Consider the following 12132-nt stretch of genomic DNA (forward strand, 5'->3'; position numbering starts at 1 on the left):
TGAGGATTCGTTAACATGTCAGCCAAAAAGGCCTAAGAATGACCGCACCAAGCATTACATGCAGTGCCATATTTGGGTGTGTCTAAAGACTTTGTGAAGCCTTGACTACTCTGTTTCTCCTACAATGGGACCTGGATCTTGTTTAGTTGCCACTATATTTCAAGTCGTTACGGTGACTAATTTGAAAAAGTGTTGAATTTTTTTAACTCTGCCATGGCCGGTCCCAAGCCCGGCTGCGAAAAGAGGAGGGTTGGGTGCTGGGACATGCAAACCTGCCCTGTAAAAAACATTTGCTACTGCGGCCAGGAACGTCAGTGAAAAAGCCACTGAGGATTCGTTAACATCTCAGCCAAAAAGGCCTAAGAATGACCGCACCAAGCATTACATGCAGTGCCATATTTGGGTGTGTCTAAAGACTTTGTGAAGCCTTGACTACTCTGTTTCTCCTACAATGGGACCTGGATCTTGTTTAGTTGCCACTATATTTCAAGTCGTTACGGTGACTAATTTGGGAATAGTGTTGAATTTTTTTAACTCTGCCATGGCCAGTCCCAAGCCCGGCTGCGAAAAGAGGAGGGTTGGGTGCTGGGACAAGCAAACCTGCCCTGTAAAAACTATTTGCTACTGCGGCCAGGAACGTCAGTGAAAAAGCCACTGAGGATTCATTAACATGTCAGCCAAAAAGGCCTAAGAATGACCGCACCAAGCATTACATGCAGTGCCATATTTGGGTGTGTCTAAAGACTTTGTGAAGCCTTGACTACTCTGTTTCTCCTACAATGGGACCTGGATCTTGTTTAGTTGCCACTATATTTCAAGTCGTTACGGTGACTAATTTGGGAAATGTGTTGAATTTTTTTAACTCTGCCATGGCCGGTCCCAGGCCCGGCTGCGAAAAGAGGAGGGTTGGGTGCTGGGACAAGCAAACCTGCCCTGTAAAAACTATTTGCTACTGCGGCCAGGAACGTCAGTGAAAAAGCCACTGAGGATTCGTTAACATCTCAGCCAAAAAGGCCTAAGAATGACCGCACCAAGCATTACATGTAGTGCCATATTTGGGTGTGTCTAAAGACTTTGTGAAGCCTTGACTACTCTGTTTCTCCTACAATGGGACCTGGATCTTGTTTGGTTGCCACTATATTTCAAGTCGTTACGATGACTAATTTGGGAAAAGTGTTGAATTTTTTTAACTCTGCCATGGCCGGTCCCAAGCCCGGCTGCGAAAAGAGGAGGGTTGGGTGCTGGGACAAGCAAACCTGCCCTGTAAAAACTATTTGCTACTGCGGCCAGGAACGTCAGTGAAAAAGCCACTGAGGATTCGTTAACATCTCAGCCAAAAAGGCCTAAGAATGACCGCACCAAGCATTACATGCAGTGCCATATTTGGGTGTGTCTAAAGACTTTGTGAAGCCTTGACTACTCTGTTTCTCCTACAATGGGACCTGGATCTTGTTTAGTTGCCACTATATTTCAAGTCGTTACGGTGACTAATTTGGGAAAAGTGTTGAATTTTTTTAACTCTGCCATGGCCGGTCCCAAGCCCGGCTGTGAAAAGAGGAGGGTTGGGTGCTGGGACAAGCAAACCTGCCCTGTAAAAACTATTTGCTACTGCGGCCAGGAACGTCAGTGAAAAAGCCACTGAGGATTCATTAACATGTCAGCCAAAAAGGCCTAAGAATGACCGCACCAAGCATTACATGCAGTGCCATATTTGGGTGTGTCTAAAGACTTTGTGAAGCCTTGACTACTCTGTTTCTCCTACAATGGGACCTGGATCTTGTTTAGTTGCCACTATATTTCAAGTCGTTACGGTGACTAATTTGGGAAAAGTGTTGAATTTTTTTAACTCTGCCATGGCCGGTCCCAAGCCCGGCAGCGAAAAGAGGAGGGTTGGGTGCTGGGACAAGCAAACCTGCCCTGTAAAAACTATTTGCTACTGCGGCCAGGAACGTCAGTGAAAAAGCCACTGAGGATTCGTTAACATCTCAGCCAAAAAGGCCTAAGAATGACCGCACCAAGCATTACATGCAGTGCCATATTTGGGTGTGTCTAAAGACTTTGTGAAGCCTTGACTACTCTGTTTCTCCTACAATGGGACCTGGATCTTGTTTAGTTGCCACTATATTTCAAGTCGTTACGGTGACTAATTTGGGAAAAGTGTTGAATTTTTTTAACTCTGTCATGGCCGGTCCCAAGCCCGGCTGCGAAAAGAGGAGGGTTGGGTGCTGGGACAAGCAAACCTGCCCTGTAAAAACTATTTGCTACTGCGGCCAGGAACGTCAGTGAAAAAGCCACTGAGGATTCATTAACATGTCAGCCAAAAAGGCCTAAGAATGACCGCACCAAGCATTACATGTAGTGCCATATTTGGGTGTGTCTAAAGACTTTGTGAAGCCTTGACTACTCTGTTTCTCCTACAATGGGACCTGGATCTTGTTTGGTTGCCACTATATTTCAAGTCGTTACGGTGACTAATTTGGGAAAAGTGTTGAATTTTTTTAACTCTGCCATGGCCGGTCCCAAGCCCGGCTGCGAAAAGAGGAGGGTTGGGTGCTGGGACAAGCAAACCTGCCCTGTAAAAACTATTTGCTACTGCGGCCAGGAACGTCAGTGAAAAAGCCACTGAGGATTCATTAACATGTCAGCCAAAAAGGCCTAAGAATGACCGCACCAAGCATTACATGCAGTGCCATATTTGGGTGTGTCTAAAGACTTTGTGAAGCCTTGACTACTCTGTTTCTCCTACAATGGGACCTGGATCTTGTTTAGTTGCCACTATATTTCAAGTCGTTACGGTGACTAATTTGGGAAATGTGTTGAATTTTTTTAACTCTGCCATGGCCGGTCCCAGGCCCGGCTGCGAAAAGAGGAGGGTTGGGTGCTGGGACAAGCAAACCTGCCCTGTAAAAACTATTTGCTACTGCGGCCAGGAACATCAGTGAAAAAGCCACTGAGGATTCGTTAACATCTCAGCCAAAAAGGCCTAAGAATGACCGCACCAAGCATTACATGTAGTGCCATATTTGGGTGTGTCTAAAGACTTTGTGAAGCCTTGACTACTCTGTTTCTCCTACAATGGGACCTGGATCTTGTTTGGTTGCCACTATATTTCAAGTCGTTACGATGACTAATTTGGGAAAAGTGTTGAATTTTTTTAACTCTGCCATGGCCGGTCCCAAGCCTGGCTGCGAAAAGAGGAGGGTTGGGTGCTGGGACAAGCAAACCTGCCCTGTAAAAACTATTTGCTACTGCGGCCAGGAACGTCAGTGAAAAAGCCACTGAGGATTCGTTAACATCTCAGCCAAAAAGGCCTAAGAATGACCGCACCAAGCATTACATGCAGTGCCATATTTGGGTGTGTCTAAAGACTTTGTGAAGCCTTGACTACTCTGTTTCTCCTACAATGGGACCTGGATCTTGTTTAGTTGCCACTATATTTCAAGTCGTTACGGTGACTAATTTGGGAAAAGTGTTGAATTTTTTTAACTCTGCCATGGCCGGTCCCAAGCCCGGCTGTGAAAAGAGGAGGGTTGGGTGCTGGGACAAGCAAACCTGCCCTGTAAAAACTATTTGCTACTGCGGCCAGGAACGTCAGTGAAAAAGCCACTGAGGATTCATTAACATGTCAGCCAAAAAGGCCTAAGAATGACCGCACCAAGCATTACATGCAGTGCCATATTTGGGTGTGTCTAAAGACTTTGTGAAGCCTTGACTACTCTGTTTGTCCTACAATGGGACCTGGATCTTGTTTAGTTGCCACTATATTTCAAGTCGTTACGGTGACTAATTTGGGAAAAGTGTTGAATTTTTTTAACTCTGCCATGGCCGGTCCCAAGCCCGGCTGCGAAAAGAGGAGGGTTGGGTGCTGGGACAAGCAAACCTGCCCTGTAAAAACTATTTGCTGCTGCGGCCAGGAACTTCAGTTAAAAAGCCACTGAGGATTCGTTAACATGTCAGCCAAAAAGGCCTAAGAATGACCGCACCAAGCATTACATGCAGTGCCATATTTGGGTGTGTCTAAAGACTTTGTGAAGCCTTGACTACTCTGTTTCTCCTACAATGGGACCTGGATCTTGTTTAGTTGCCACTATATTTCAAGTCGTTACGGTGACTAATTTGAAAAAGTGTTGAATTTTTTTAACTCTGCCATGGCCGGTCCCAAGCCCGGCTGCGAAAAGAGGAGGGTTGGGTGCTGGGACATGCAAACCTGCCCTGTAAAAAACATTTGCTACTGCGGCCAGGAACGTCAGTGAAAAAGCCACTGAGGATTCGTTAACATCTCAGCCAAAAAGGCCTAAGAATGACCGCACCAAGCATTACATGCAGTGCCATATTTGGGTGTGTCTAAAGACTTTGTGAAGCCTTGACTACTCTGTTTCTCCTACAATGGGACCTGGATCTTGTTTAGTTGCCACTATATTTCAAGTCGTTACGGTGACTAATTTGGGAATAGTGTTGAATTTTTTTAACTCTGCCATGGCCAGTCCCAAGCCCGGCTGCGAAAAGAGGAGGGTTGGGTGCTGGGACAAGCAAACCTGCCCTGTAAAAACTATTTGCTACTGCGGCCAGGAACGTCAGTGAAAAAGCCACTGAGGATTCATTAACATGTCAGCCAAAAAGGCCTAAGAATGACCGCACCAAGCATTACATGCAGTGCCATATTTGGGTGTGTCTAAAGACTTTGTGAAGCCTTGACTACTCTGTTTCTCCTACAATGGGACCTGGATCTTGTTTAGTTGCCACTATATTTCAAGTCGTTACGGTGACTAATTTGGGAAATGTGTTGAATTTTTTTAACTCTGCCATGGCCGGTCCCAGGCCCGGCTGCGAAAAGAGGAGGGTTGGGTGCTGGGACAAGCAAACCTGCCCTGTAAAAACTATTTGCTACTGCGGCCAGGAACGTCAGTGAAAAAGCCACTGAGGATTCGTTAACATCTCAGCCAAAAAGGCCTAAGAATGACCGCACCAAGCATTACATGTAGTGCCATATTTGGGTGTGTCTAAAGACTTTGTGAAGCCTTGACTACTCTGTTTCTCCTACAATGGGACCTGGATCTTGTTTGGTTGCCACTATATTTCAAGTCGTTACGATGACTAATTTGGGAAAAGTGTTGAATTTTTTTAACTCTGCCATGGCCGGTCCCAAGCCCGGCTGCGAAAAGAGGAGGGTTGGGTGCTGGGACAAGCAAACCTGCCCTGTAAAAACTATTTGCTACTGCGGCCAGGAACGTCAGTGAAAAAGCCACTGAGGATTCGTTAACATCTCAGCCAAAAAGGCCTAAGAATGACCGCACCAAGCATTACATGCAGTGCCATATTTGGGTGTGTCTAAAGACTTTGTGAAGCCTTGACTACTCTGTTTCTCCTACAATGGGACCTGGATCTTGTTTAGTTGCCACTATATTTCAAGTCGTTACGGTGACTAATTTGGGAAAAGTGTTGAATTTTTTTAACTCTGCCATGGCCGGTCCCAAGCCCGGCTGTGAAAAGAGGAGGGTTGGGTGCTGGGACAAGCAAACCTGCCCTGTAAAAACTATTTGCTACTGCGGCCAGGAACGTCAGTGAAAAAGCCACTGAGGATTCATTAACATGTCAGCCAAAAAGGCCTAAGAATGACCGCACCAAGCATTACATGCAGTGCCATATTTGGGTGTGTCTAAAGACTTTGTGAAGCCTTGACTACTCTGTTTCTCCTACAATGGGACCTGGATCTTGTTTAGTTGCCACTATATTTCAAGTCGTTACGGTGACTAATTTGGGAAAAGTGTTGAATTTTTTTAACTCTGCCATGGCCGGTCCCAAGCCCGGCAGCGAAAAGAGGAGGGTTGGGTGCTGGGACAAGCAAACCTGCCCTGTAAAAACTATTTGCTACTGCGGCCAGGAACGTCAGTGAAAAAGCCACTGAGGATTCGTTAACATCTCAGCCAAAAAGGCCTAAGAATGACCGCACCAAGCATTACATGCAGTGCCATATTTGGGTGTGTCTAAAGACTTTGTGAAGCCTTGACTACTCTGTTTCTCCTACAATGGGACCTGGATCTTGTTTAGTTGCCACTATATTTCAAGTCGTTACGGTGACTAATTTGGGAAAAGTGTTGAATTTTTTTAACTCTGTCATGGCCGGTCCCAAGCCCGGCTGCGAAAAGAGGAGGGTTGGGTGCTGGGACAAGCAAACCTGCCCTGTAAAAACTATTTGCTACTGCGGCCAGGAACGTCAGTGAAAAAGCCACTGAGGATTCATTAACATGTCAGCCAAAAAGGCCTAAGAATGACCGCACCAAGCATTACATGTAGTGCCATATTTGGGTGTGTCTAAAGACTTTGTGAAGCCTTGACTACTCTGTTTCTCCTACAATGGGACCTGGATCTTGTTTGGTTGCCACTATATTTCAAGTCGTTACGGTGACTAATTTGGGAAAAGTGTTGAATTTTTTTAACTCTGCCATGGCCGGTCCCAAGCCCGGCTGCGAAAAGAGGAGGGTTGGGTGCTGGGACAAGCAAACCTGCCCTGTAAAAACTATTTGCTACTGCGGCCAGGAACGTCAGTGAAAAAGCCACTGAGGATTCATTAACATGTCAGCCAAAAAGGCCTAAGAATGACCGCACCAAGCATTACATGCAGTGCCATATTTGGGTGTGTCTAAAGACTTTGTGAAGCCTTGACTACTCTGTTTCTCCTACAATGGGACCTGGATCTTGTTTAGTTGCCACTATATTTCAAGTCGTTACGGTGACTAATTTGGGAAATGTGTTGAATTTTTTTAACTCTGCCATGGCCGGTCCCAGGCCCGGCTGCGAAAAGAGGAGGGTTGGGTGCTGGGACAAGCAAACCTGCCCTGTAAAAACTATTTGCTACTGCGGCCAGGAACATCAGTGAAAAAGCCACTGAGGATTCGTTAACATCTCAGCCAAAAAGGCCTAAGAATGACCGCACCAAGCATTACATGTAGTGCCATATTTGGGTGTGTCTAAAGACTTTGTGAAGCCTTGACTACTCTGTTTCTCCTACAATGGGACCTGGATCTTGTTTGGTTGCCACTATATTTCAAGTCGTTACGATGACTAATTTGGGAAAAGTGTTGAATTTTTTTAACTCTGCCATGGCCGGTCCCAAGCCTGGCTGCGAAAAGAGGAGGGTTGGGTGCTGGGACAAGCAAACCTGCCCTGTAAAAACTATTTGCTACTGCGGCCAGGAACGTCAGTGAAAAAGCCACTGAGGATTCGTTAACATCTCAGCCAAAAAGGCCTAAGAATGACCGCACCAAGCATTACATGCAGTGCCATATTTGGGTGTGTCTAAAGACTTTGTGAAGCCTTGACTACTCTGTTTCTCCTACAATGGGACCTGGATCTTGTTTAGTTGCCACTATATTTCAAGTCGTTACGGTGACTAATTTGGGAAAAGTGTTGAATTTTTTTAACTCTGCCATGGCCGGTCCCAAGCCCGGCTGTGAAAAGAGGAGGGTTGGGTGCTGGGACAAGCAAACCTGCCCTGTAAAAACTATTTGCTACTGCGGCCAGGAACGTCAGTGAAAAAGCCACTGAGGATTCATTAACATGTCAGCCAAAAAGGCCTAAGAATGACCGCACCAAGCATTACATGCAGTGCCATATTTGGGTGTGTCTAAAGACTTTGTGAAGCCTTGACTACTCTGTTTCTCCTACAATTGGACCTGGATCTTGTTTAGTTGCCACTATATTTCAAGTCGTTACGGTGACTAATTTGGGAAAAGTGTTGAATTTTTTTAACTCTGCCATGGCCGGTCCCAAGCCCGGCAGCGAAAAGAGGAGGGTTAGGTGCTGGGACAAGCAAACCTGCCCTGTAAAAACTATTTGCTACTGCGGCCAGGAACTTCAGTGAAAAAGCCACTGAGGATTCGTTAACATCTCAGCCAAAAAGGCCTAAGAATGACCGCACCAAGCATTACATGCAGTGCCATATTTGGGTGTGTCTAAAGACTTTGTGAAGCCTTGACTACTCTGTTTCTCCTACAATGGGACCTGGATCTTGTTTAGTTGCCACTATATTTCAAGTCTTTACGGTGACTAATTTGGGAAAAGTGTTGAATTTTTTTAACTCTGCCATGGCCGGTCCCAAGCCCGGCTGCGAAAAGAGGAGGGTTGGGTGCTGGGACAAGCAAACCTGCCCTGTAAAAAACATTTGCTACTGCGGCCAGGAACGTCAGTGAAAAAGCCACTGAGGATTCGTTAACATCTCAGCCAAAAAGGCCTAAGAATGACCGCACCAAGCATTACATGTAGTGCCATATTTGGGTGTGTCTAAAGACTTTGTGAAGCCTTGACTACTCTGTTTCTCCTACAATGGGACCTGGATCTTGTTTGGTTGCCACTATATTTCAAGTCGTTACGGTGACTAATTTGGGAAAAGTGTTGAATTTTTTTAACTCTGCCATGGCCGGTCCCAAGCCCGGCTGCGAAAAGAGGAGGGTTGGGTGCTGGGACAAGCAAACCTGCCCTGTAAAAACTATTTGCTACTGGGGCCAGGAACGTCAGTGAAAAAGCCACTGAGGATTCGTTAACATCTCAGCCAAAAAGGCCTAAAAATGACCGCACCAAGCATTACATGCAGTGCCATATTTGGGTGTGTCTAAAGACTTTGTGAAGCCTTGACTACTCTGTTTCTCCTACAATGGGACCTGGATCTTGTTTAGTTGCCACTATATTTCAAGTCGTTACGGTGACTAATTTGGGAAAAGTGTTGAATTTTTTTAACTCTGTCATGGCCGGTCCCAAGCCCGGCTGCGAAAAGAGGAGGGTTGGGTGCTGGGACAAGCAAACCTGCCCTGTAAAAACTATTTGCTACTGCGGCCAGGAACGTCAGTGAAAAAGCCACTGAGGATTCGTTAACATCTCAGCCAAAAAGGCCTAAGAATGACCGCACCAAGCATTACATGCAGTGCCATATTTGGGTGTGTCTAAAGACTTTGTGAAGCCTTGACTACTCTGTTTCTCCTACAATGGGACCTGGATCTTGTTTAGTTGCCACTATATTTCAAGTCGTTACGGTGACTAATTTGGGAAATGTGTTGAATTTTTTTAACTCTGCCATGGCCGGTCCCAGGCCCGGCTGCGAAAAGAGGAGGGTTGGGTGCTGGGACAAGCAAACCTGCCCTGTAAAAACTATTTGCTACTGCGGCCAGGAACATCAGTGAAAAAGCCACTGAGGATTCGTTAACATCTCAGCCAAAAAGGCCTAAGAATGACCGCACCAAGCATTACATGTAGTGCCATATTTGGGTGTGTCTAAAGACTTTGTGAAGCCTTGACTACTCTGTTTCTCCTACAATGGGACCTGGATCTTGTTTGGTTGCCACTATATTTCAAGTCGTTACGATGACTAATTTGGGAAAAGTGTTGAATTTTTTTAACTCTGCCATGGCCGGTCCCAAGCCTGGCTGCGAAAAGAGGAGGGTTGGGTGCTGGGACAAGCAAACCTGCCCTGTAAAAACTATTTGCTACTGCGGCCAGGAACGTCAGTGAAAAAGCCACTGAGGATTCGTTAACATCTCAGCCAAAAAGGCCTAAGAATGACCGCACCAAGCATTACATGCAGTGCCATATTTGGGTGTGTCTAAAGACTTTGTGAAGCCTTGACTACTCTGTTTCTCCTACAATGGGACCTGGATCTTGTTTAGTTGCCACTATATTTCAAGTCGTTACGGTGACTAATTTGGGAAAAGTGTTGAATTTTTTTAACTCTGCCATGGCCGGTCCCAAGCCCGGCTGTGAAAAGAGGAGGGTTGGGTGCTGGGACAAGCAAACCTGCCCTGTAAAAACTATTTCCTACTGCGGCCAGGAACGTCAGTGAAAAAGCCACTGAGGATTCATTAACATGTCAGCCAAAAAGGCCTAAGAATGACCGCACCAAGCATTACATGCAGTGCCATATTTGGGTGTGTCTAAAGACTTTGTGAAGCCTTGACTACTCTGTTTCTCCTACAATTGGACCTGGATCTTGTTTAGTTGCCACTATATTTCAAGTCGTTACGGTGACTAATTTGGGAAAAGTGTTGAATTTTTTTAACTCTGCCATGGCCGGTCCCAAGCCCGGCAGCGAAAAGAGGAGGGTTAGGTGCTGGGACAAGCAAACCTGCCCTGTAAAAACTATTTGCTACTGCGGCCAGGAACTTCAGTGAAAAAGCCACTGAGGATTCGTTAACATCTCAGCCAAAAAGGCCTAAGAATGACCGCACCAAGCATTACATGCAGTGCCATATTTGGGTGTGTCTAAAGACTTTGTGAAGCCTTGACTACTCTGTTTCTCCTACAATGGGACCTGGATCTTGTTTAGTTGCCACTATATTTCAAGTCTTTACGGTGACTAATTTGGGAAAAGTGTTGAATTTTTTTAACTCTGCCATGGCCGGTCCCAAGCCCGGCTGCGAAAAGAGGAGGGTTGGGTGCTGGGACAAGCAAACCTGCCCTGTAAAAAACATTTGCTACTGCGGCCAGGAACGTCAGTGAAAAAGCCACTGAGGATTCGTTAACATCTCAGCCAAAAAGGCCTAAGAATGACCGCACCAAGCATTACATGTAGTGCCATATTTGGGTGTGTCTAAAGACTTTGTGAAGCCTTGACTACTCTGTTTCTCCTACAATGGGACCTGGATCTTGTTTGGTTGCCACTATATTTCAAGTCGTTACGGTGACTAATTTGGGAAAAGTGTTGAATTTTTTTAACTCTGCCATGGCCGGTCCCAAGCCCGGCTGCGAAAAGAGGAGGGTTGGGTGCTGGGACAAGCAAACCTGCCCTGTAAAAACTATTTGCTACTGGGGCCAGGAACGTCAGTGAAAAAGCCACTGAGGATTCGTTAACATCTCAGCCAAAAAGGCCTAAAAATGACCGCACCAAGCATTACATGCAGTGCCATATTTGGGTGTGTCTAAAGACTTTGTGAAGCCTTGACTACTCTGTTTCTCCTACAATGGGACCTGGATCTTGTTTAGTTGCCACTATATTTCAAGTCGTTACGGTGACTAATTTGGGAAAAGTGTTGAATTTTTTTAACTCTGTCATGGCCGGTCCCAAGCCCGGCTGCGAAAAGAGGAGGGTTGGGTGCTGGGACAAGCAAACCTGCCCTGTAAAAACTATTTGCTACTGCGGCCAGGAACGTCAGTGAAAAAGCCACTGAGGATTCATTAACATGTCAGCCAAAAAGGCCTAAGAATGACCGCACCAAGCATTACATGCAGTGCCATATTTGGGTGTGTCTAAAGACTTTGTGAAGCCTTGACTACTCTGTTTCTCCTACAATGGGACCTGGATCTTGTTTAGTTGCCACTATATTTCAAGTCGTTACGGTGACTAATTTGGGAAAAGTGTTGAATTTTTTTAACTCTGCCATGGCCGGTCCCAAGCCCGGCTGCGAAAAGAGGAGGGTTGGGTGCTGGGACAAGCAAACCTGCCCTGTAAAAACTATTTGCTACTGCGGCCAGGAACGTCAGTGAAAAAGCCACTGAGGATTCATTAACATGTCAGCCAAAAAGGCCTAAGAATGACCGCACCAAGCATTACATGCAGTGCCATATTTGGGTGTGTCTAAAGACTTTGTGAAGCCTTGACTACTCTGTTTCTCCTACAATGGGACCTGGATCTTGTTTAGTTGCCACTATATTTCAAGTCGTTACGGTGACTAATTTGGGAAAAGTGTTGAATTTTTTTAACTCTGCCATGGCCGGTCCCAAGCCCGGCTTCGAAAAGAGGAGGGTTGGGTGCTGGGACAAGCAAACCTGCCCTGTAAAAACTATTTGCTACTGCGGCCAGGAACTTCAGTGAAAAAGCCACTGAGGATTCGTTAACATCTCAGCCAAAAAGGCCTAAGAATGACCGCACCAAGCATTACATGCAGTGCCATATTTGGGTGTGTCTAAAGACTTTGTGAAGCCTTGACTACTCTGTTTCTCCTACAATGGGACCTGGATCTTGTTTAGTTGCCACTATATTTCAAGTCGTTACGGTGACTAATTTGGGAAAAGTGTTGAATTTTTTTAACTCTGTCATGGCCGGTCCCAAGCCCGGCTGCGAAAAGAGGAGGGTTGGGTGCTGGGACAAGCAAACCTGCCCTGTAAAAACTATTTGCTACTGGGGCCAGGAACGTCAGTGAAAAAGCC

The sequence above is a fragment of the Aquarana catesbeiana genome, linkage group LG05 (genome assembly GCF_042186555.1).
Source record: "Aquarana catesbeiana isolate 2022-GZ linkage group LG05, ASM4218655v1, whole genome shotgun sequence".
NCBI lineage: Eukaryota > Metazoa > Chordata > Amphibia > Anura > Ranidae > Aquarana > Aquarana catesbeiana.